The sequence below is a fragment of the Nycticebus coucang genome, chromosome 16, assembly GCF_027406575.1.
Source record: "Nycticebus coucang isolate mNycCou1 chromosome 16, mNycCou1.pri, whole genome shotgun sequence".
NCBI classification, from domain to species: domain Eukaryota; kingdom Metazoa; phylum Chordata; class Mammalia; order Primates; family Lorisidae; genus Nycticebus; species Nycticebus coucang.
In genome coordinates, this window is record NC_069795.1 from 79,021,118 (window position 1) to 79,047,069 (window position 25,952).

At 41.8% G+C, this 25,952-nt stretch overlaps 1 protein-coding gene across 5 annotated transcripts in view; it reads left to right on the top strand.

The window, feature by feature from the left end:
* The first annotated feature begins 1,670 nt into the window (after window positions 1-1,670).
* The window catches only part of ATP13A3 (ATPase 13A3), a 107,342-nt gene continuing 83,060 nt past the window's right edge, over window positions 1,671-25,952 (top strand). For 2 of the 5 annotated variants that reach the window (XM_053565156.1, XM_053565160.1), the window contains exons 1-2: window positions 1,671-2,093; window positions 2,849-2,892. The gene's annotated coding sequence lies outside the window, so the exon portion shown is untranslated. Of the gene's footprint in view, window positions 2,094-2,848; window positions 2,893-18,714; window positions 18,740-25,478; window positions 25,504-25,952 lie in introns of those variants that run through there. The other 3 variants (XM_053565157.1, XM_053565159.1, XM_053565158.1) reach the window with 3 other exon arrangements.

The following is a 25,952-nucleotide window of genomic DNA, read 5'->3' on the forward strand; positions in this document are numbered from 1 at the left end:
TAGACAGAGCAGCCCAGGAAGTTGGCTATTTGGTTCTAAATTTTGTGGAAGAGGTCTGGGTCAGGGACTGCAGATTTGGGAGTTGAAAGCCTGAGGATGGTGGCAATTGCCCAAGAGTCAGTGGATTGAAAAGAGCTGTGTGGGCAGAGAGTGGAGTTCTACATTTAAGGTGCAGGTTCACAACAAGTGGAACTTAAGGAAGTATGCAGAGGAAGGGGAGAAGCACCTGGAAACTTACTGGAGAGGACACTTCGAGTGGAGTGTTGGCTTGATAGTTTTGTTTTTCGGACGTGGGAAAATTTGAGGTTGTTTAACAGCAAATGGCAGCCGGGAGAGGTTGCGGAGGAGCTTTGTAGAGTCCAACCCCATTCAGACGTCTTTCCTGAGGTTTACCCAACTCTTCCACACCCCTTATCTCCCTCTCATTTAATCATTTCAGCACCTTGACTGTTCGAAACACAGGGTGAAACGTGAAACTAAATTGTAAGCCCAGGGCTTGGGCAAACACAGTTGTGAATTCATCCGGTCCAGTGCGCTGTCCACGCCAAAGCGGCGTGCAGGGAATGCTGAAGTGTTCAGCTCCACACAATCTGGGGGACCAAAGGGGCGTGCTCCTTGCCCCTGATGAGGTGCTATCAGTGTTGTGGACGAGGTGTAATCATGTGCCGCGGGCTAGGAGTGGCAGTCCCCGATAGTCCGGAGGCTGAATGCTCCCTGCCCCTGGTGAGGTGTCCTGAAGTGTGGCGGACAGGGCCGCACATGCGGGTCCCCCAGTTCTAAGATGCCTAAGCAGCAGAGTACAGTTAACGGCATTGCGAAATAACAATTTACAGTGGTGGCAGGCATCAGGAGTGCAGGCCAGGTAGACCCGAGGCCGAAGACGGCCAAAGAGAGGGCAGCAGGTGGCTGAGCTTGTTACCGCGCGCGTAGCCGAGGGGACTCCGCGGAAAACCAAACCCGCGATTTGGATATCCGGCGGGGCCCCACTCCCGAGATAAATCTTCTGCGAAGGGAAGTATTTAATTTGCATTCAACGCGCTCGAAAAAAACTCCTGCCGGAGGCGATCGGTAGGCGCGTGGGTGCTTTCTCTTATGTGCTCCTTCTTGTCCTGTGCCCGAGGACAAGAGCCGGTTGTCCAGTGCGACTGGTAGGTTTTTGTTTACTTGGACCGGGGTAAGGAATGAAACAGACCTGGATTGGTAGCTGTGCTTTGGTTTCCTCTCGATCTAGCACAAGCTACCTCCGGGACCGGGACTCTGGGCAAGTCTAATATGGTCACTGGGCCTCAGTTTATAAAACGGGGATCTAGACTATCTAAATCTTGCCTTGCATGGTCAGGACACAAATCCACCTCCTCCTGCCAAAAAAAAAAAAAGAGCTACTCTCCATTAGCAGCCTGCACCCGATACCCACCACGTTTGCTACGCTTTCCCCCACAGTTTCTTTCTTTGCCCACCCCAGGGACTGAAAGCTGGGGAGAGGGGCGGGGTCCAGCTCTCGCCACGCCCACCAACCACTCAGGCCCGCCCCTGACGTCCCCTCCGCGCCCCTCCGCCCTCGGCACTGGGAAGAGGCAGTCACGTGACCTCACATCCGGCGCGGGAGACCACAGCTCCCGGCGCGCGCTCCCTCGCCCGCCCGCCCGCCCGCCGGCTTCTCCCCGCCGCGTGATCCCGGCGCCGCCGCCGAGGGGAGGGGGGTTCGCTACGTTGCTGGCGGCGGGAGGCCGTTTCGGAGTGCACGCCGCCCCCCTCCCCTGCCCGCCTCCTCCTGCCGCCCTCCCTTGTTCTCGCTCTTCCCGGCCGCACGCCGCCGCCGCCGCGGGCGCCGAGGAGGAGAGCGCGGACACCGGACACCCCTGTGCCGGCCCGGCCGGGCCCGGGCCCCGCCGCGGCGCCTCCTTCCCCGAGCGACCAGCAGCGTGCGGCGGCGGCGGCGGCGCCTCGAGCCGGAGCGACGCGCGGCCGCCGGCGCCGGCCGAGGGCGATGGGGCTGGGCTGAGGCGAGGCGGCGACAGCGGCGGCCCGGTCCCCAGCGGCACCTTGGCTGCTCCGGCTGGGAGGCTGCAGAGGAGACGGCGCGGTGGCCTCCGGTGAGTGACCCGGGCGAGCGGGCGTGGGGAGGTGGGTGGTGGTGATGGAGGAGGTTAGAGGAGGCCAATGGTATTGTCGGGGTGGCGGCACCAGGTGAGTTTACGGTCCGGCTCCTAGGGCTGGAATTGGCGTCACTTTCGGGGAAGCTAAGACCGGGGGATTTCTGGGGCAGGTGAAGCGAGGAGGAGGGATCCACGTGGCGGGTGTGGAGGCCTGGTGTGGACACGCTGCTCGCGGGGAGGGCGAGTGTGTGAGGGGCCCGGGGAGGGTATGGTAGTCCGGCCCTTGTAGAAAGTTAGGGAGATGGTGTGGTCTTGTCGAAGGTTGGGGGTGTTGGCAGGGCTCCTGGTGCGTTTGTGCGAGATCCTAGTTCGTCTTTAGCCACGGAGTAGTGGAGCTCCTTGCCAGTCTCCGTATTTTACAGATAAAACAAGTGAGACTGGAGGAAAAGAGACTTCTGACTTGTAAGGCCTTTCACTCGGACTGTGTCAGTGGGAATTAGGAAAGCCCAGGGTCCTTTCCTGGCCACTCTCTATGGCCTTTCCTTCTCCCTGTTCCTTTAATATAGTCAGGTTCTGGTGAACATATGACCTCTGCTTTTTTCTTTTTAATTTTCTTTCTTTTTTTAAATGGGAGAGTAGGCAAAATGAGGGAGGGGAAGGGAATCGGGTTAGGGATCCACAGTATCTGAGTTGGAGGCTTCCCAGTTTGGAAGGCTTTTGTGACAGGTGTTTATTGTTTCCTCTTCCCGTAGATCTGACAGAAGCATCCTAGGATCTTGGAGTTTGGACATAGGCGGTATGAATCACTCACATAATTAACGACGTACTTTTTAATCGTCAATGTCTTAGAGCTATATTTAGTGGTTCTGTTAGTGGAAAATGAATGGGTATTAAGTCGAAAACCTAGAAGCAGACCCTTGTTCCTCTACACATGATTGTGAACTAGATGAGTAGAACGTATTTGAGTATGTATTAGCTTTTTTAGATCTGTGAGGCAGGAAGTTATTGCAGGCACTTTAAAGACAATTGCAAAAGTTTTCTAAAGGTTTTGTTGCTAAAATGAAGATCTTTTGATTTGATTCTTTTGACTGGTGAGTACAAACCAGGGAACATATTAATTTTGTTTCACTGAGTTTATATGGCATTCTTTCCTCTAGCAGGGGTCCTCACACTTTTTTAAACAGGGGGCCAGTTCACTGTCCCTCAGACCGTTGGAGGGCCGGACTATAGTTTAAAAAAAAAACTGTGAACAAATTCCTATGCACACTGCACATACCTTATTTCGAAGTAAAAAAACAACGGGAACAAATAAAATCACACACCTGCAATCCCACGGGCCATAGTTTGAGGACCCCTGCAAGAGGATTGTTGCTTTACGCAATAGGCTACACTTGCATAGATGTGTGTGGGCATCCCATCCTAGTTTACAATCCCCTTCTAAGGCACATTTGTTCCTGGAAGTTGTTTGAAATAGTAAACCCTATTATTAATGATTGTTATAGGAAATAACTTTTACTACTATCCTTGTTTTTGCATTATCTACCAAGTGAGATTTCTAAACATTGTGAGAAGAGCAGTTCTGTTTTTGATCAGAGGATTGGTTAAGAAAAATGACAGTTTAGTTGCTACAACTTATGAGTGATCCTTAGAAATAAATAAAAAAAATTAAGTAGGCGTTTATTTTGAAAATAAAGTTGACAAGCTTCAAGGTAATACGATGTTAAATTATGTTATAGGAAGGCTGATTTCTTTGTCCAGGCCAACCAAGTAAGCTTTATTTTGGGAGACCTCTAATAATTAAAATTTTAATTTACAACTGGTTTTAGATAAATAAGATAAATTCCTACACAGGTAGGAAACTAGTTTCATAATAATTAAAACAAAGGGCTGTATGCCTAAATGTGTAAACAGTATTTTCTGATAGGTTTTCTACTTGGTTCTGCTTATCAGATAATAGAGCTAAAATACATCTCCTGGTCTAGTTAGCTCATTTGGGCAATTAGTTTCCTATTTGTTACATATATGTATGTTTTTGATACAGAGTTTTATTATGTTACTCTCGGTAGAGTACCTTTGCTCACAGCAACCTCAAACTCCTGGGTTTAAGCGATTCTCTGCCAGAGGAGCTGAGAAGCCTGCCACAACGCCCAGCTATTTTTTTGTTGCAGTTGTCATTGTTGTTTATCTGGCCAGGGCTGGTCTCAAATCCACCACCCTTGGTGCATGTGTCCGGAGCCATAACCACTGTGCTACAGGCATCGAGCCCTTATTCGTTATATTTGAAGTACGGATTCTTAGTTAGGAAGCATATGTTGGCAGGTATAGCATGTTACAGTGGAAAAAGCATGGACCTTTGATTTCTGATTTTTCTTTTCTTTTCTTTTCTTTTTGAGACAAAGTCTTACTATGTTGCCCTCGGTAGAGTGCTGTGACATCAGCAGCTCACAGCAACCTCAAACTCTTGGGTCCAAGTGATTCTGTTGCCTCAGCCTCCCAAGTAGCTGGGACTATAGGCGCTTGCCACAATGCCCAGCTATATTTTTGTTGTAGTTGTCATTGTTTAGCAGGCCCAGGCTGGGTTCAAACCGTCCAGCCTGGGTGTATGTGGCTGGTGCCCTAACCACTAAGCGACGGGCGCCAAGCCTGATTTCTGATTTTCTTTTTTTTTTTTTTTTTTTTTTTTTGGTTTTTGGCCGGGGCTGGGTTTGAACCCACCTCCTCCAGCATACGGGACCGGCGCCCTACCCCTTGAGCCATAGGCGCCGCCCAATTTCTGATTTTCTTAACTAGCATTTTGACTTTGACCAATGCTAATAGTTACTGAGTGAGCTTACTGTATACTAGGTGAATTAAATACTTCACATGCATTGTTTCACTTAATAATACTGTAATTGAGGTTTAGAGATGTTAAGGTGTCCAGTCACATACAGCTAACATTATAGACCTAGAAATAGAAATATTTTTGTCATATACATTAGCATAAAGCTAGGATTATGGCTGTCTTCAAAGTACCTTTTACTATAAGTTGCTTAATTTCTCTGATCTTTTTTTCTTATTTTATTAACACAGAAGAATGGTAGGAGCTCAGAGAGTGTTGCGGATTAGCTGAGAACATATGTTAAGAAAGGAGCACTTTTCCTGGCACACAATAAATAGTTCCTTTCCTTATTCCATTCCATATACAGAATCAGGCTATGTTTTTGTATAGCATGGTGGCTTTGTAACCATTGCGAATGTGAGGTTTTAAAGTATGAATATGCTTTACTCCTAAGATAAATAGTAATCTTAGGAGATGTGCTTTGTCCTATTACTATAACTCTATGGTTAAACTCAGGGTGAATGAGCAATGATATGCGGGTTCCCTATGGAACTTTGTCTGTATTCTGTATTTTTTTCTCAGTAGTCTAGGTGGTGGTGGAAATAAGAACTTTATACTAGTGAAGGACAACAAAGTGATTGTAAAAGACAAATAGAATTTCAAAATGATCTTGATAATGTGGTTTATCTAAAATACATTCTTGGCTTGGCGCCTGTGGCTCAAGGCGCCATCCACATACACCTAAGCTGGCAGATTCGAATCTAGCCCGGCCCGCCAAACAACAACAGCTGCAACCAAAAAATAGCCGGGTGTTGTGGCGGGCGCCTGTAGTCCCAGCTACTGGGGCGGCGGAGGCAGGAGAATCGCTTGAGCCCAGGAGTTGGAGGTTGCTGTGAGCTATGATGCCACGGTACTCTACCCAGGGCGACAGCTTGAGGCTCTGTCTCAAAAAAAAAAAAATTCTTGCTTATCTTTTATTTTTATTTCTTTGCTTTTCTTTGTTTTTTTTTGGGGGGGGGTTGGGGGTTGATTCAGTCCCACCCTATGCCCTGAGCAGAATGCAGTGGCGTCATAGCTCACTGCAACCTCAGACTGGGGCTGTAGGCATCCCGCTGCCTCAGCCTCTAAAAGCCGCTGGGATTACAGGTGCTTGCCATGGTGCCCGGCTGGGTTTTTCGATTTTTTATAGGAGTCGGGGTCTCACTCTCACTCAGCCAACTCTTGAACTCCTGAGCTCAATCAATTCTCCCTCCTCAGCCTCCCACAGTGCTGGGATTATAGGTGTCAGCCACCATGCCCGGCTCTAAAATAAATTCGACTGGGCAGCGCCTATGGCTCAAAGGAGTAGGGTCCTGGCCCCATATCCCGGAGGTGCCAGGTTCAAACCCGGCCGCAGCCAAAAACTGCAAAAAAAAAAAAAAATAGATTCCATTTGCTGGTATACTTGGTGACCTCAACTAACTATCTAGTACTAAGTGAGTGACCTTGTATGAGAATAGACCATAAATTAAATAGCAGTTAGCAACTTATCACCTATTAGAGTATTCTCTCTTTTTTTTTTTTTTAAGAAAGTTTCACTTTGTCACCCTTGGTAGAGTGCTGTGGTGTCACAGCTCACAGCAACTTCTAGCTCTTGGGCTTAGGTGATTCTCTTGCCTCAGTCTCCTGAATAGGTGGGACTACAGGTGCCTGCCACAACGCCCAGCTATTTTTTTGTTGCAGTTTGAACCCGCCACCCTCAGTATTTGGGGCTAGCGCCCTACTCACTGAGCCATACGCGCCACCCTAGAAAGAATATGCTTTTTTTTTTTTTTTTTTTTTGCCTGGGCTGGGTTTGAACCCGCCACCTCGGGCATATAGGACCAGTGCCCTACCCGTTTGAGCCACAGGCGCCACCCTAGAGAAAATATTCTTTTTTTTTTTTGAGACAGAGTCTCACTTGTCATCCTTGGTAATGTGCTGTGGCGTCATAGCTCACAGCAAACTCCCAACTCCTGGACTTAGGCGATTCTCTTGCCTCAGCCTCCTGAGTAGCTGGGACTATAGGCGCCCGCCACAACGCCCGGCTATTTTTTTGTTGCAGTTTGGCCGGGGCCGGGTTTGAACCCGCCACCCTCAGTATATGGGGCCGGCGCCCCACCCACTGAGCCACAGGCGCCACCCTAGAGAGAATATTCTTAAAAAAATTCACAGTGGTATGCTAAAAGAAGTTTAATTAGTATTCCATATCTGTTAAGATGACACGTTAGTACCTGATGCATCACCAGAAGGATTCTAGTGATGGCATGTGCTCTGAATATGCCCTATCTCCCTGCTTACATCCGGATCCAAGAGGTAGCTAATAGGGTTTAGTGTTTGGTTTTGGAACACTGTGTGAAATGAAGTTGACTGGCCTGTAGAGAGAGTATATCCGTACTCATCAAGACTGTGTTCTGATTAACCTATCTAACTAGTTCAGATAACATACAAGAAGCAAAAAAAAAAAAAAAAAAATTGTTAGATTCTTGCATGAGTTTTATAGATCTTTATATTTTGAAAGCAGAGATAAGAGGTTCAGATTTGGAGCACATATTTAATTTGGATTTAGGTAAGTCATGAGAAAAGTAGATATTTATAAGGTAGAATGTCCTAAAGGTAATGATAGAGATCTTAAAGATTATGAGTTAAAAACATTTGTATCAGTAAGATTAAAAATAGAGGTAATGTGAAATGTCATGAGTAAATTTGGTTAATTAGAAATGATCGCTGTTATAGTTAACAAATGATTTTATGCTAATCAATAAAAGGGAAGAAAAATGAAATGAAGGTAAGAGAGCTGTTGAAATAATCATATATCTGAGACTAAGTAAAATTGTTTGAGGATGGGGATTGCTATAAGTTGTTCTAGAACAGTTCTTCAGAGAGAACTACCCCAACACCAGATTTGTAACATCTTCGACCCACAATCATAATGGGGCCTTTGCTAGAGTCTGAGATGGTAAAACATTAACTCAAATAGTAAACTTTAAGCCTGCCAAATTAATCTGTTAATCAGAATTTTGTCTGGAATTTGGTGATGTTTATGGAATTTTTCTCAGAAATTTTATTTTTATTTTATTTATCTGGTTTGGAGACAGAGTCTTACCATGTCACCCTCGGTAGAGCGCTGTGGCATCACAGCTCACAGCAACCTCAAACTCTTGGGCTTAAGCGATTCTCTTGCCTCAGACTCCCAAGTAGCTGGGACTACAGGCACCCACCACAACTCCTGGCTACTTTTTGGGTGTAGTTGTTGTTGTTTGGCAGGCCTGGGCTGGATTTGAACCCACCAGCTCCGGTGTATGTGGTTGGCGCCCTAGCCGGTGAGCCACAGGCACCAAGCCCTTTCTCAGAAATTTTAAAAGAAAAATGCTTATAATTATTGTTGGACAGTAAAGTCAAAGTTCTGTCTCAGTGATAGCAAGCTAGTTTATATTTATTTATTCATTTTAATTTTTTTTTTTTTAGAGATGAAGTCTCACTTTGTTACCCTCAGTAGAGTGCTGTACCGTCACAGCTCACAGCAACCTCCAGCTCTTGGGCTTAGGTGATTCTCCTGCCTCAGCCTCCCAAGTAGCTGGGACTACAGGTGCCTGACACAAGGCCCAGCTATTTTTTGCTGCAGTTTGGCCGGGGCCAGGTTCGAACCTGCCACCCTCGGTATATGGGGCTGGCCCCCTACTCACTGAGCCACAGGCCCCACCCTATTTATTTATTTATTTTTTAGACAGTTTCACTACGATGCCCTTGGTAGAGTGTCCTGGCGTCACAGCTTACAGCAATCTCAAACTCTTGGGCTTAAGTGATTCTCTTGCCTAAGCCTCCCAAGTAGCTGGGACTACAGGCGCCCACCATAGCATCCAGCTATTTTGTTGTTGTTGTCATCATTGTTGTTTAGCAGGCCTGGTCCAGGTTCAAACCCACCAGCTCTGGTGCAGGTGGCCAGCACCCTAACCACTGAGCTACGGGTGCTGAGCCAGCAAGCTAGTTTAAGTGGCCACTTTTTTTAGTTTTTCTTATTTACTTCACAAAGGAGCTGGACATTGAAATAAAGAGGTGTGAAGCAGGAAAACAATAATTGTGAGAGGTCATAGATTATTTAGCCCAATTTTTTTTTTTTTTTGGAGACAGAGCCTCAAGTTGTTGCTCTGGGTAGAGTGCCATGGCATCACAGCTCACAGCAACCTCCAACTCCTGGGGTCAAGCGATTCTTCTGCCTCTGCCTCCCAAGCAGTTGGGACTACAGGTGCCCGCCATGATGCCCGGCTATTTTTCAACTGCAGCTGTCATTGTTGTTTGGCGGCCCGGGCTGGATTTGAACCTACCAGCTCAGGTGTATGTGGCTGGTGCCTTAGCTGCTTGAGCCACAGGTGCTGAGCCAGCCTGATTTTTTTTACACAAGAGAAAACTGATATCCAGAGAAGTTAAGTGACAGCATAGAGCAGGGGTCCTCAAACTGTGGCCCGCGGGTACATGAGGCAGTGTTATTGTATGTGTTCCTGTTTTGTTTTTTTACTTCAACATAAGATATGTGTAGTGTGCACAGGAATTTGTTCATAGTTTTTTTTAAAAACTATAGTCCGGCCCTCCAATGGTCTGCGGGACAGTGAATTGGCCCCTGTTTAAAAAGTTTGAGGACGCCTGGCATGGAGGAAGTCAAGTCTTTAGTTGGGTATTCTTTTCAACTTTGCCTGTATTTTGTATTCTGGAATAATGGGACATTTCAAAACTCAATGTGTTATTTTTTTTTACTGAGAGCTACCTTTTAAGGATTACCTTTGATTGCTTGACAGACTTCTTAAAACAAACTATTTTTAGTTTGTTTTAAAATGAGTCATGGAGTTGCTCCCACATATGTGTCTAGGGCGGCATCATTACAGCATCTCTGTTGCTCTATTTTTGAAAAATATCTTAGCTATTAATTCTTATATAAAAGACAGGTGTTTTTCCTGATTTTTTCTGATTGAGCTAAAGAGCTGAGTAAAGTGGAATCACCTTTGATATAGATAAGGCCACTGGGCCTGAATTCTCATTTAATGTAAAAATCCTGTATAGTTGGGACAGGGACACACCTATAACTGTAAGTTTATCCACACAAAAGCAAACTATGTAACCAGAACTTACGTACTCCCATAACAATCTGAAGTATAAGAAAAAAAGTCTTATATAGTCAATTACCCTTGGAAAAGTCCTTTAAAAAGGCACCAGTTTGGGTTTCGCACCTGTAGCTCATTGGTTAGGGCGCCAAACACATACACTGGGGCTGGTGGGTTTGAACTCGGCCCAGGTCTGCTAAAACAGTGACAACTGCAACAGAAAAAATAGCTGGGCGTTGTGGCGGGCACCTATATTTCCAGCTACTTGGGAGGCTGAGGCGAGAGAATTGCTTGAGCCCTGGAGTTTGAAGTTGCTGTGAGCTCTCTTCCCAGGGCGACATAGTGAAAACAGGCAAAGCGGGGGGTGCCCATAGCTCAGTGGGTAGAGTGCTGGCCACATACACCCAGGCTGCCGGGTTTGAACCCTGCCTGGGCCAGCTAAACAACAATGACAACTGTAACAAAAAAAAAATAGCCAGGCGTTGTGGTGGGCGCCTGTAGTCCCAGCTACTTGAGAGGCTGAGGCAAGAGAATCACTTAAGCCCAAGAGTTTGAGGTTGAGGTTGAGGTTGCTGTGAGCTGTGACGCTACGGTACTCTACTAAGGGTGACATAGTGAGACTGTCTCAAAAAAAAAAAAAAAAAGGAAAAGGCACCAGTTTGAAAACTAATAGTTGGAAACAGACATACTGTCTTTCAAGCCCAACAGCCTGTGTTTCTTCTAGTTTTAGAAAGGTTACTTTTTTTGGTGAGTTGGAATCCTAATAAGCTGTGTGCAATGCCATTTGACAGGTGAATGGGATTTGAGGTTGACTGAGGAACTACAGATTTATGATTTTTCTCTCTTGCTTTTCTTTTTCCCTTAGTATGTGTAGTTGAAATGGTTTAAGTAAATATACATATGATAGGACTCCACAGTGTGAATAATGGAGAAAGAAATTAGGTATTTATGAAAACCTGTTAGCTCCTTAAGGTTATACGGTGCATAGATCTAGCATAATTAAAAGGCTAGGTAATAAAGTTGGGAATATTGGGTGACTGTTGGTACTTTGTTTAATTCTGGGTTGATACTCATCTGTTTTCAGTGTTAAGAGTTAATGTCTTATTGCTAGCAAAATCTGCATTTTTTTTTTTTTTTAAAACAGAGCCTCAGGCTGTCATCCTGGGTAGAGTGCGGTGGCATCACAGCTCACAGCACCCTCCAACTCCTGGGCTCAAGCGATTCTACTGCCTCCGCTTCCCAAGTAGCTGGGATTACAGGCACCTGCCACAATGCCCAGCTGTTTTTTTGGTTGCAGCCGTCGTTGTTGTTTGGTGAGCCCGGGCCGGATTCGAACCCGCCAGCTCAGGTGTATGTGGCTGGTGCCTTAGCCACTTGAGCCATAGGCGCTAAGCCAAAATCTGCATTGTTTTAAAAGAATTATAAAAATTGTTAATGCTTTCCATGAAATTTCAAGTATCTGAACTTAACATCACTCTGAGGATAGCATTGTAAGAAAATATCAGTCTTTAAAAAGAAAGTATTGTGGGGCGGCGCCTGTGGCTCAAATGGGTAGGGTGCCAGCCCTATATGCTGGAGGTGGTGGGTTCAAACCCAGCCCTGGCCAAAAACTGTATGGTGGCTGAAGATATTACTGTCATATCCCTGGGAGAGGGCATAGTGTATTGGATAAAAATGCACTATGGGCTTCAGGGCAGCACCCATAGCAAGTGGTTATGGTGCCAGTACATGCACAGAGTGTTGTGGGTTCGAACCCAATGTGGGCCAGCTTAAACAGCAATGACAAATGCAACAACAACAAAAAATAACTGGGCGTTGTGGCAGGTCCCTGTAGTCCCAGCTACTTGGGAAACTGAGGCAAGAGAATTGCTTAAGCCCAAGAGTTTGAGGTTGTTGTGAGCTGTAACATCACGTCACTCTATTGAGGGTGACATGGTAAGACTCTGTCTCAAAAAAAAAAAAAAAAAAAAGTGGGCTTCAGAGGTGAAGTCACTTAACCTTTCTTAGTTTCTTTATTTGCTAAATAGAGATGATTAAATGTACCTTAGAGAATTGTAAGGATAAGAGTCTAAGTAAATGGAGGCCGAGTGCAGTGGCTCATGCCTGTAATCCTAGCACTCTGGGAGGCCAAGGCAGGTGGATTGCCTGAGTTCACAGGTTCGAGACTAGCCTGAGCCAGAGGGAGATCTCCCTTTAAAAATAGCCAGACATTGTGTGTCTGGTCACCTGTAGTCCCAACTACTTGAGAGGCTGAGGCAGGAGAATTGCTTGAGCCCAAGAGTTTGAGGTTGCTCTGAGCTGTGATGCCAGGGCCCTCTACCAAGGGCAACATAGTGAGATTGTCTCCAAAAAAGTATGTAAGTAAATGGCAATTTACTATTATTTTAGTAACATTTATGATATTCAGATAAAGTTGGGTATGTATGTGTGATTAAGGATTTTTTTTTTTTTTTGTTAACTGCAGTAGCGGGCAGTCATGATAAGTTGTATTCAACTTTTTCATAGCAAAAACACAATATGATTTTGCGTCCTCAGTAGCAACAGCCTAAAAAAGCTGTAGATGCTAACCATATATATACATATTTATTTTATTTTTATTTTTATTTTTTTGCAGTTTTTGGCCGGGGCTGGGTTTGAACCTGCCACCTCTGGCATATGGGGCCGGCACCCTACCCCTTTGAGCCACAGGCGCCACCAACCTTATATATTTTTGATGGGCATTTTATGTATATTTTGGTCTTCCTCTTTGTGTCTCTACTGTATTTATAGTCTCTTTTCTTCCCCATCCTCTATGTTGCTTTTACCTATTGCTGTCCCTAGCCATGTTACAAAATTTAAAAATATGTTTAATTATGTTTATTTAATAGGACTTTATGTGCCTTATTTTCATTTAAAAATACTGATTAGCAAAATGTTTCTACATTTTTTTAAAAGGAGCGCTTTAAATTTTATTTTACTTTTATGGCCTTTGGATTGATTTCTTTAGACCAAAGAGTTTCTTTCATCTCTAGATCATGCCTTACCTTCTTAAGTCACCAGTTTTCTAATTTTTGGCTGTGCTTTCCTAAAATTTCTCCTTAAAAATTTTTTTTCTTATTTTCCTAAGCACAAGAGATGGAAAACTTCTTTTTCTTTCTTTTTTTTTTTTTTTTTTTTTTTGTAGAGACAGACTCTCACCTTATCACCTTTGGTAGAGTGCCGTGGCGTCACACAGCTCACAGCAACCTCCAAATCCTTGGGCTTAGGCGATTCTCTTGACTCAGCCTCCCAAGTAGCTGGGACTACAGGCGCCCGCCACAATGCCCCGCTAGGAAAACTTATTTTTCTAATTACAATAATGCATTTCAGTTTACTAAGTAAAATATAAAGTATTTTAGGCATATAAAATAATTTTGTCTGGAACACTTATTTGAAAGACTAAACTTGCAAATTCTCAGTTAAACCATATTATTTTGTGGATCTTTTTGATGTGAAAATGTACTTTTTATAGTTATTGACACTACCCTTAGAATTAGTGGAGGAATAATTTTGAGCTAATCACCTGGTGGATTTCTATTTAGTTTTTGGTGAGAAGACTAGAATAAACTGCTTAATTTAGTCAAATTCAAAAGTTTCTTACTGAACTTTTATCCCCAAATCCTTTCTCATCTCTGATGTAGCCCATAGTGATTACCCTTCCTCTGTTCCCTTAAGACAGCGGTTCTCAACTTGTGGGTTGTGACCCCTTTGTAACAATGAAAATACATCGTGGCCTTAGGAAGGTTGAGAACCACTGCCTTAAATGTTGTGGAAGTTACTTACAGGTAGCAAGGAAAGATGTGTGGGTAGGGCCTCTCGGATATGCCTTTAGAATTGTGTTGATGCATCTAACCATTCAATATTAATTTAGTTCCTGTATATGGCATGCACAGCTCTAGGTGCTGGGGATACACTGATGAATGAGTTCACCTGTTTGACAGCAGGTGAACACTGTGTTGTTGCATTGCACAAGTCTAGAGGATACCATTCACACTGTATTTTTTTATAATAGGAATGTGGCCCCTTGGCCTGGCCTTGGCTCTCTTTCAGTTCAGAATCTCCATCACTTGTAAGATAATGCATATTGTTTATTATCCCAAATAAAGCCCTTCAACATAATTTGATCCTCCTGTCCCTCTTATTAACCCTTATAACCCCCCCCCCCCGTTTTAGCTGTATTTCCAATCATTCCTCAAAGGATCCTCCTGTGCTCTAGCCAGTTTAAGTAATTTGTGTTTCTGATATTTTCTAGGATTTCTCACTGAACTACTTCTGCATGTGGTTCTCTACTCAAATTACTGCCTTGTTTTTTTCCTCTAATATTTCTCCTCTTTCTGCTTGTTTGCTCGATGATCTTGATATCCTTCAGGTCGTAGATTAAGGGATAGTTCTTCCCTGAAGGCTTTTCTGTTTTTAGTCCTCTGCTTTCTCCCTGCCCCCTATTATTTACCATTTTTGTTTGATATAAGTTTGCTTACTTAGCTGTCTAGCCATGGTTCCTTTAATCTTTGTAACCTCCAGCATTTAGTGAAATAGTTGGTACATGGTAGGCAACATTCTAGCAAATGATTTTTTTTTTTTTTTTTTTGGTAGAGACAAGAGTCTCACTGTACCACCCTCGGGTAGAGTGCCGTGGTATCACACGGCTCACAGCAACCTCTAACTCATGGGCTTACGCGATTCTCTTGCCTCAGCCTCCCGAGCACCTGGGATTACAGGCGCCCGCCACAACGCCCGGCTATTTTTTTGTTGCAGTTTGGCCGGGGCTGAGTTTGAACCCGCCACCCTCAGCATATGGGGCCGGCACCCTACTCACTGAGCCACAGGCGCAGCCCTCTAAAAGGAAAATTGTTAAATTTGTCTATCTCAAAATAAAACAAAAATTCAGATTTACTTTGAAGTATTAGGGTTGTTGGGCAACATCTTGGTTTTCTTTCTTTCTTTTCTTTTTTTTTTTTTTTTGAGTCAGAGCCTCAAGCTGTACCCCTGGCTAGAGTGCTGTGGCATCACAGCTCACAGCAACCTCCAACTCTTGGGCTCAAGCGATTCTCTTGCCTCAGCCTTCCAAGTAGCCGAGACTATAATAAGGTGCCCGCCACAAGGACCAGCTTTATTTTTAGAGACAAGGTCTCACTCTTGCTCAGGCTGGTCTCGAACCTGTGAGCTCAGGGCAGTCCACCCACCTTGGCCTATTACAGGCGTGAGCCACTGCACCCAGCTTGGGCCAGCCTTTCTTAGAGATAGAACTGCAAAACTGCAGTGTTTACTCCCACATCCTTTGTATACTTTTTGTTGTTGTTGTTACTTAGAGATTTGTCTTAGGTTTGTCAGCTTTGAGAGGCTGTGACGCATTTATGTATTGGCTGTCATACAAGGAAGTAGTTGATCTGAAGAGCGTAGTGTTGTGATGGGGTTGTATAGAGTTACATAAAGTCCCTAAGAGACCTGGGAAAGAGTATTGGAATAGACCCAACACCCTCTGGATAAGAAGGATAGGGATAAGATGGAGGAGCATGCTAAAGACAAAACTTAACTTCGTTGGAAAATTTTGCCCAGAAAACAAGAGGAAGGATTCCATCCCCTCCTTACCCTGCTCTTGTCCTGTTTGAGTCATTCAGCTAGACTGCTGGGTGCTTGCCTGGTTCCCAGCTTTTAAGGTTTTTATTTTATTTTATTTATGTTTGAGACAAAGTCCCACTATGTTGTCCTCATTAGAGTGCAGTGGCATCACAGCTCACAGCAACCTCAAACTCTTGGGCTTAAGCGATTCTCTTGCCTCAGCCTCCCAACTAGCTGGGACTATAGGTGCCTGCCACAACGCCCAGCTGTTTTTTTTTTTTTCCGTTGTTGTTGCAGTCATTGTTGTTTTAGCAGTTGTCATTGTTGTTTTAGCTGGCCCAGGCTGGGTTTGAACCTGCCAACTTTGGTGTATGTGGTTGGTGCCATAACCACTGTGCTATGGGTGCCAAGCCCTTTTGGGTTTTTAGTTGGTAAGTTCATTATCAGTTGCAATGTGTGACAAAGGTGAGAGGAGTCCTCTGCTGGGAGGTGGAAGGAACAATTAAAAAAAAAATTTAGGGGCGGCGCCTGTGGCTCAGTCAGTAAGGCGCCGGCCCTATATACCGAGGATGGCGGGTTCAAACCCGGCCCCGGCTGAACTGCAAACCAAAAAATAGCTGGGCATTGTGGCGGGTGTCTGTAGTCCCAGCTACTCGGGAGGCTGAGGCAAGAGAATTGCTTCAGCCCAGGAGTTGGAGGTTGCTGTGAGCTGTGTGATGCCATGGCACTCTACCGACGGCGATAAAGTGAGACTCTGTCTTACAAAAAAAAAAAAAAAAAAAAATTTAGTAGCATGAGCTGGCTCTGGAAGACTAATAAGAGCTCTTCAGCTAGACTAAGTTAGAGAAGAGCATTCTTGGCAAAAGGAATAATGTATATAAAGGAACAGAGTCAGGAAACAGTCGGGCCCTTCACGAACTACAAATTGTGTTCTTTATGAATGGATGTAAGGTATGTAAGGGGCAGATGATAACCACTGATGAATGGTAGATAGTGTTGACAATTAGGCAGGCCAGATTCTGCAGGATCTTACATGTCTTTTGCGGATGTGGGGAGTGGGTGGGAACAGAGTCTCACCCTTTTGCCCAAGCTAGAGTGATATGGCATCATAGCTCACAGCAACCTCAAACTCCTGAGTTTAAGTAATCCTCCTGGATCTATCCACCCACCATAACGCCTAGCTAATTTTCTTATTTTTAGTAGAGATGGGGGTCTCACTCTTGCTCAGACTGGTCCCCAACTCCTGAGCTCACAACCTCTTATGTCAGCCTGCCAGAGTGCTAGGATTACAGGCATGAGCCACTGCACCTGGCCTTTTACCTATTTTGTAATGAGTTTGGCTTTGTCTTTGGAATCAGTTGGGGCTTCTTTCCACTTCAGTTCCCTATGACAGGGAAATGTGTAGTATTGTGTGTTGTGAGACTTCAAAATCTTATCAGTGAGAGGCCTACTTAACCTTAACCCAGCATTTCTTCAGTTTATATGAGTAGGGGATGTCTTTTGAAGATTTGTTTTTTTAATTTTTGGGGTACTTTTACCAGTCTGGCAAGTGCTGTAGCAGAAATGGAAAGTTATTGAAACTTTAGGCAGAGAGAGAAATGATCATACTTGGTTTGCTTACAGACTTGAATGAGGGTGATTAGGCATCAAGACCTGAATGAAGGCATTGTTAATAGAGATACAGTGGTGCGGTAGATTTGAGAAAGGTAGAAATGGACTAGAAAGGGGTCTAGGATGACTTCTAAATTTCCTGCATGGCTTTTTAGACAAATCATACTCATTAAAGTCATTAAAGGAGTAGAGGGAATTGGTGATGGCAGGGGGTACAGATTTTTTTTTTTTTTTTTTGGAGACAGAGTTTTGCTGTGTCACCCTCGGCAGAGTGCTATGGCGTCACAGCTCACAGCAGCGTCAACCTTTTGGGCTTAAGTGATTCTCTTGCCTCAGCCTCTCAAGTAGTTGGGACTATAGGTGCATGCCACAACGCCCGGCTATTATTTGGTTGCAGTTGTCATTGTTGTTTAGCTGGCTTGGACCGGGTTTAAACCCGCCAGCCCTTGGTGCGTGTGGTAGGCACCATAACCACAGTGCTATGGGCGCCGAGCTGATTTTTTGAAATAAAGATAAAATAAATGAGTCTTTGGGAACAGGTGTGGTGGCTCATACCTTTAATCCTAACATTCTGGGAGGCCGAGGCAGGTGGATTGCTTGAGCTCAGAAATTGCAAACTGGCCTGAGCAAGAGCAACCTCCTCTTAGCCAGCTGTGATAGTGGGCATCTGTAGTCCTAGCTACTTGGGTCACTTGAGCCCAAGAGTTTGAGGTCGTGAGCTATGATGATACCGTGGCACTGTACCCAGGGCAACAGTGTTATGACTCTGTTTTTTTTTTTTTTTTTAATGCTTTTAAGAAAAATTATAGAAAATAAAATAATTAACAAAAAATGAGCCTTTGGAATTTTACCCATCTGCTAACGTGTGCAATGGATAGTCAAATCTGTGGATCTGGAGCTCACAATATATTCGTGCTGAAAATACAGATTGATAGTTGCCGTTGTAGATGGTTCATTGGTGTGCCATCCTTGGCCCTGGTCAGATTAAAACAAAGAGAAGAGCCCAAGCAGTATTAATAATTAAGAAGTAGGCAGAGGAGGTGGAGGCTTGGTAACCAGCCTACTCTGTGCCAAGTCAGGCAACTGTAATTTGAATTGCAACTCAGCAGAATTGGTATTCGTAGGTCATGTTAGGAACCTAGGTACTGTTTTCCTTGTGCAAAAATGTATAACTGGTTTTCCAATGAAATTTTGGATAATAGCCCCTTAGAAGGTATTGCTTCCTACATGTCATTCCTTAACTTTGTAAGGCTTTTTGATATAAAGTCACTCTATGCTTGACTTACTAGGGAAAATGAAAAATGTGAATCTTGGTTAAGTGAAGATTACTTTTTCCTGTTTTTAAGACACTTTCTTGAAACTAGTGAGTAGAGTAGATAATGCCTGTAAAAGTGTTTTGTAAGTAAACTAAATCTCCCTGTATAGATGTTTGCTACTATTGTGGTTGGTATAGTACCTGAATACTGTTTTTTTCTTTCAGATCTTGGATAGTGGATGCCAGGGTGACTATAGGAAATGAGAAAGTTAGTATTTCTATTCTTATCATGAGTAAGGCCATTATCCCCTTCACTGGCAATGTACATTACATTACTGTATTTTTGCAATATATAATTGTTGAAGTATGGATGTTAAGGGCTTAGTGTTATCTTTTTATGCTTAGTCAGCATGAGTAGGTTTCAAATTGGAAAAAAGAATAATGTAGAAAACTCAAATTCATATAACTTTAAAAAGTTGACCCAGCTGCCTGTCAATTACAGTTATAAATTTGCATTGTGCACTTGTACAGAATAGTTTCCTAGTGATTGTTGTGCTTCTTTGTGGTTGGATCTTCAGTTTATAATGTCTGGAAGGGTGAAAATGTAAATCATACTATAGGTCATGAATAAAATTAATTTTGCTCTTGTAATCATAATATAATCTGGGAGTGCACCATCTGGAGTTAATGAAAAAAATTATTTGTAGGTTTGCTGTTAAGAAAAATGAAGATTTCTGGAATTTATATCTGTCTCCTTAATATAATGAAGACATATCTGTATAATTCTCTGGGAAGTTTTCGTCTATTCTTTTTTGTTTCCCCCCCTCTACTCTTCTCTAGTGCTATGCTCCCATCGCCTATTTTTTCTCATCTTAACTTTCCCTCTTCTACTCTGCTGAGCTCTTTTGGTACCTTTCTGTGCATACTTTTCCGTTTATTATGCAACTACAGTGTATGTAATCTTTTATGAATACTTAAACAATTTAAACTCAACATGGTACTATCAGCAGTGCACATAAATTAACTGAAATGGCAATAGTTTGACCAGGGAGATCAATTTTGAACATACATGTATAGCTGTATGTACAGAACCACTGTATCATGGCAACAGTATGATTTTATCTAAGTGGCATTCCGATTTTAGCTATGGTAAAATGTGAAAAATTTGAGTCTGAGAATGAATGTATGTTTAACATTAAAAATTATCTTCAAATTGTTGATTGAAATGTCACGTTACTAAGGATTTTTGATTAATAGTTTTGCAATTTAAAAGAAAGTCACTAATTTGCATGAAAATGGAAGGAACATTCATTTATATTATTCAATAAAAACTCTTTATGTCTGAACTTGAATATAATTTTTAATTTGGGCTGAGCACAGTGGCTCCCACCCATAATCATAGCATTCTTGGAGGCTGGGGTAGGAGGATCCTTGAGCTCAAGAGTTCAAGACCAGCCTGAGCAACATCGTGACCCCCCCATCCCCCCACTAAAAATAGAAACATTAGCTGGGTGTTGTGGTAGGCACCTGTAATCCAGCTACTTGGGAGGCTGAGGCAGGAGGATTGCTTGAACCCAGGAGTCTGAGGTTGTAAGCAAGGCGGATGCTATGGTACTATAGCCTGGGGCAACAGAGTGAGACTCTGCCTCAAAAAAATTATTTGTTCTAACTAGATGTTTTTGCTTGTAAGTCCCCACTCTCACCCTCAAAGAATACAAAATGTTTGTAGTTGATTTAGTAAGCCTAACAAGAGGAATTTGAAGAAACTATTCCTTGTAACCTCTGACTCATTACAATATGTTACACGTGAACTAACAGTTTAGCATCTGTCTTATACCTTTCTCTTTCCTCTTTTTAGATACATATTCACAATTACTTGGTTGTTACAAAAATAGTGTATTAGATACTTCTTCTTTTTCTTTATGTCTATGTCTTTTATCTTGTCTCTGTATACAAATTTAACTTATTCTCCTTAATTTTATAAGTCACTCGTTCATTGTTCTATCAATGGACAGTCAGTCAGGTAAGTTCTAGGCTCCCTTCCCTAACTGACAGTGCTGCAGTATATGTTTCCTATGTACATATAGGTAACGTGTCATGGAGTTTTGAAATTGAGTTTATTGTATAAAGTATGTATAGGGTGCTCTTTGGTTTTTTTTTTTGGTTTAATGGACAAATGTTTTATAACATAATTTTATACTTTAAATGAACCATTTTTTCTCTAATAGGTTCATGTGCTCTTCGTTCCTGTTCTCCTCTCCCTTGCTCCACAACCTTGTAAGAGCCCTAAATTCTAGTTTCAGACAGTTGTGAATTTGGGAGTAATCTATATAAAGGGAGTATTAATATACCCACAGTTCCCTCCCATTTTCTTTGTTTTGTTTTTATTGCATATCTTCTTCTCTATTGAGAGACATGAATGTGGTAGCTGTTTTAATAATGTAACTCTTCCTTTCCATGTCAGGATCCATTGGTACTAAAATATCTTGTCTATAATTTCTCGTCTTTAATCACTCTTGATCACTTTGGATAACTGCAATAGCTCTGTTTTTTAAGACTTGTTAAAACTCAGCCTTTTTCCCTACCAATGTTGGAACGTCACCTAGTGGTGAAAGAGTATAGCAGCATTGTATATAGTATGTACAATGGGCATGTTTGTGTAGATCAAAACTTTCGTGGTTGAAATCTATCGTAGGAATTAGTCCTCCATCTCTATTTAGTGGAGAAAGACCAGGCTGGAGGAACTTGCATAAACAGTTCATGTTGAGGTTATCATTTAAGGACAAAGTTGACTCTTTCTTTGTGCTTTCATTGTTTTGGTGGTGGGGAAAGTTGTATATCCTCCTATGCCTAATATAGAAAGGATTGTGGCTTATATACACACTTAATACTTAGATTGATTAGTTCGATAAAAACAATTTAGAATTTGCTGCTACTTATGCTGTATTACGGGCTGATACTTACCCTCAGCTGGACCCAAATGTAGAGGAGCTAGAAATAAATAATTAAGTAAGCTCAATAGAAACATACTTATTAAAGGAGCCTTGAAAATGACTACTTTCTAGGGTGGCACCTGTGGCTCACTGAGTAGGGTGCCGGCCCCATATACCAAGGGTGGATGGTTCAAGCCCACCTCTGGCCAAACTGCAAAAAAAAAAAAAAAAAAGAATAAGAAAAGAAAAAGAAAATGACTACTTTCTTTTGCCTGGTGTAAAATCTGTTAAGAATGAGATCCAGGCAAAAGAAATAGTCTGATAGACCACTGTGAAGTGTTTTAAATGTTCCTACAAATGGTAGAATTAGAAGTTTAGTATATGCTTAACTAATTATTCAGTCTTCCTTCTGAATGTAGAAGCATTCAAGAAGCACTTAAGTCTTTTCCTTACTCTCACTGTCATCAATTCATTGATTATCTTAGAGTTAGGTGCTTGTTTCTCTCTAGGCCATTTTGAATCTGCCAGTTTTGAATATTTAGTCTGCAGGATTTTTTTTTTTTTTTTTTTGAGACAAAGTTTAACTTTTGTTGCCCTCAGTAGAGTGCTGTGGCATCAAAGCTCACAGCAACTTCCAACTCTTGGGCTCACGCGATTTCTCTTGCGCTTCCCAGTTAGCTAGGACTATAGGTGCCCACCACAATGACTAGCTATTTTTAGAGACCATGTCTCGCTCTTGCTCAGGCTAGTCTTGAACCTGTGAGCTTAGGCAATCCTCCTCCCAGAGTGCTAGAATTATTGGCCTGTAGGATGGGTTTTAGTACTACTTCATACTGCCAGCTGGAGCACTTTTCTAGTGGATAGTAAGATTATGAAATGTATCTAGCAGTTATAATACTTTCATAACTTTTTTTTTCTTTTGCAGTTTTTGTCTGGGGCTTGGTTTGAACCCATAACTTATGGCATATGGGGCTGGTGCCTTACTCCTTTGAGCCACAGGTGCTGCCCCAATACTTTCATAATTCTTAAACCCTCAATGTGGAGCTTTTAAAATAGTCGCATACATGAGAAGTATTTAAGACAAAGTATGAAAGTTTAAAGACTAGCTTAATTAAAATAGAAATTTCTTATTCATGTTAAAAAATGCAGACTGTTTTATTATGTTTCTGTTTTTTCCTTTTTTTGGAGACAGAGTCTCACTATGTTGCCCTCCACAGGGTGCTGTGGCGTCATAGCTCACAGCAACCTCAAACTCTAGGGCTTAAGTGATTCTCTTGCCTTAGCCTCCCAAGTAACTGGGACAACAGGTGCCCACCACAATGCCTGGCTATTTTTTTGTTGCAGTCATTGTTGTTTAGCTGGTCCTGGCCGGGTTTGAATCTGCTAGCCTGTGTGTATGTGGCCAGTGCCGGAACCACTGTGCTATGGGCACCAAGCCTGTTAGTTTCTTATAAATGATTTTTTATATTTTTCCTCATTATAAAGAGAAAGTAAAATATAGATATGATTTGTCAGTCCAAAGGTAAGGTTTTTTTTTTTTTTTTACTTTTTTTAAAGCTATTATTACTATACAATTAGACAAAAGCCATTAGTGGTAGGATGATAGTCTTCCGCATGGTTTCTCTGAATAAAAGGGTCAATTTCTTTTTTAGAATAGTGAGTATAAGTAATAGAGGCAAGAATGATATAGTGCAGGCTAACCCGTTTTTCATACTGATTCTAATACTTGTAATTATATTATCTTCCTAATTATAACTTATTTTGTTATAGTTATCACATTGTTTTGTAACTTACAAAAAAGGCATAATTATACAAAGACTCCACTTTACAAATGTAAATACAGTCCTGGTTTGGTGTATATTGGATACAATGGTCTTCCTTAAGCCTGAACACAGAAACAAAAGCATGTATTATAAGAGAAAGTCCAAGATGGGAAGTGATAAAATGGGTACTGAGTAGAGCTTTGTTAAAATTGAGCTGGTATACTTGTAAAATTTCCATGTATTCATTAAATTATATTATGTCATTCTTATTGTTAGGAGCTGACTTGAAGTTTGAAGGTTTGCCTTCATAAAGACTTGTTAAAATTTGATTATTATAGTTGTAAGATTCAGATTTTTATTCCATTTTTTTTTTTTTTTACATTTTGTATAGATAATTTTTTGATGTTAGTGAGTCAAGTTAGGATTTTATATTTATTAGGGCATATTTTCTTTCTTTCTTTTTTTTTTGGAGACAGAACCTCAAGCTGTCGCCCTGGGTAGAGTGCTGTGACATCATAGCTCACAGCAACCTCCAACTCCTGGGCTTAAGCGATTCTCTTGCCTCAGCCTCCCAAGTAGCTGGGACTAGAGGCACCTGTCACAATGCCTGGCTATTTTTTGGTTGTAGTTGTTGTTGTTTGGCAGGCCGGGCTGGATTCGAACCCGCTAGCTCTGGTGTATGTGGCTGGCTCCTTAGCTGCTTGAGCTATAGGCACCGAGCCAGTATATTTTATTTCAATTGGAAAAAAGTAGAACTACTTTTATAAAGAGCAGAAGGTTATCTTTGTTGCTGTGGATTCTAGATTTTTGAAACTAAAGTAATTTTCAGAAGGTAGGTTTGCTGTTTATAGACCTTTAGAGCATCCTTTGCTCGTGTGGGTTTAAAGTTGGGTTTATCAAATCTTTAACATTGGTAGATATGTTTAACTCTCATAAAATCTAGGACTAGAAAACAAAGTGGAGCGAGTCCTCATTCAACAGTACAAATTGTCACAAAAGTGTTAATGCAGTTTAATTTTAAAAATTAAACCCTAGGGCGGTGCCTGTAGCTCAGTGGGTAGGGCACTAGCCACATGTACCAGGGCTGGTAGGTTTGAACCTAGCCCTGGCCTGCTAAAAAAGAATAGCCAGGCGTCGTGGTGGACACTGTAGGCCCAGCTACTTGGGAGGCTGAGGCAAGAGAATCGCTTAAGCCCAAAAGTTGGAGTTTGCTGTGAGCTGTGATGCCACAGCACTGTACCGAGGGCAACATAGTGAGACTCTGTGCCAATAAAAAATAAATTAATTAAACCCTACATGTATTACATACATGTTAAAAACTTGTAAAAGAAAAAACAAAATCAGTTATTTGAATGTCTTTTATACTTATTTAGTTTTGTGAATTTTGAGTAATTTTTAATTTTGGTCATTTACTTCAAAATTGCTGAAGATGGCAGATATTGACTAAAGTAAAAAATTGAGTTAAAAGTGTATTTCAAATTGCTTTGCTTGAAGTTTTATTCGAGTTACATGGATCATTCTCTAAATTGCCTTGTGAAATTTCCTGCCTGGAAAGTTTAGACATATACATAGAATATCCTTAAGAAAACTTAGAATTCTACATACCTACTGTTTAGAACATTGTTACAGCTCATGAGCAACTTAGGTTTGAAGCAAAGATGTCTTAGAGGTTTGGGGATTTCTATGCCACTGATAATTACCTAATGTGGAAAAAAAGTAAACTTTTAAAAACTTAGCTTATTTGAGGAAATGAGATCTGATTAACTTTTAGCCTAGGCTAAAGATTATACTTTAATAGTTCTTAATAATTACATAATGTGGAAAAATAAGTAAACTTCCAAAAATTAGCATTATATTAAACTCAGTGAGTTTTTATTCCCAATAGCTTCACCTTGCCCTGTACTGCTTTTTCCACCCTTTTACTTGCATAACCAATCAAATTTATTATAAATTCAAGGAAGGAGTTGGTTAAACACAATAGTCTGTAAGTTCCTTACCACTTAGATAGCATCAAGACTCAGGCATGCCCTGTGGAATTGTGACTTCAGTGAGCTAGCTAGATAGGATTTATTCAAATAATAGGAGCTCTTCCAGGGACTGTTAGATGGCAGAAGGGTGTACCTTCTGTAAACTCATTTAAAATTGGTGAATTAAAAAATCCTAAATTTTAATGTCTAATCACTTTGAAAGCAGTTCAGACAGAATCCAAACAGAAATATTTGGCATAAAATTCTCGTTTGAATGGTTTTTTATTCTTAGTTTCATTTTATTAAGAGCCAACTCTGAAAGTCCTGTTAATATCGGCAGTTGAGAGGAATGATGGTATAGTGCTATTGGTAAGAAAATTTTCTTCAATTTCTTTTGTATTATGTAGAAATTAACTTAATTAAAAACCTTATATGCTTTAGAAAACAAGCAAAGTTATATTTCTGTAAATGTATTTTAGACGTTTGCTATTAATACATTAACTGTGTAATTGGACATATGGTAGAATAGTATTTAATTTATATTTTCATCTCAATAGTATTTTAAAAAATGTGTTTTTTTTTTAACCTCATATAGTCACTAAAATAATGTTTAATGGCTTTTATAATGTACATTTAAAATTTAAACATGTTTATAATATGCATGTGTTTTAAATGTAAAAACGCTGTTGATTTTTTATTATTACAGTTTTCTCATTAGAGTTGCTGGAAGTTTTTGTGAAAAGTCAGTTTATGTAATTTACTATGAGAATGTGTTTAAAGTGAGTAATAACTGGTGGTTTTTAGAGCAACTTTTAATT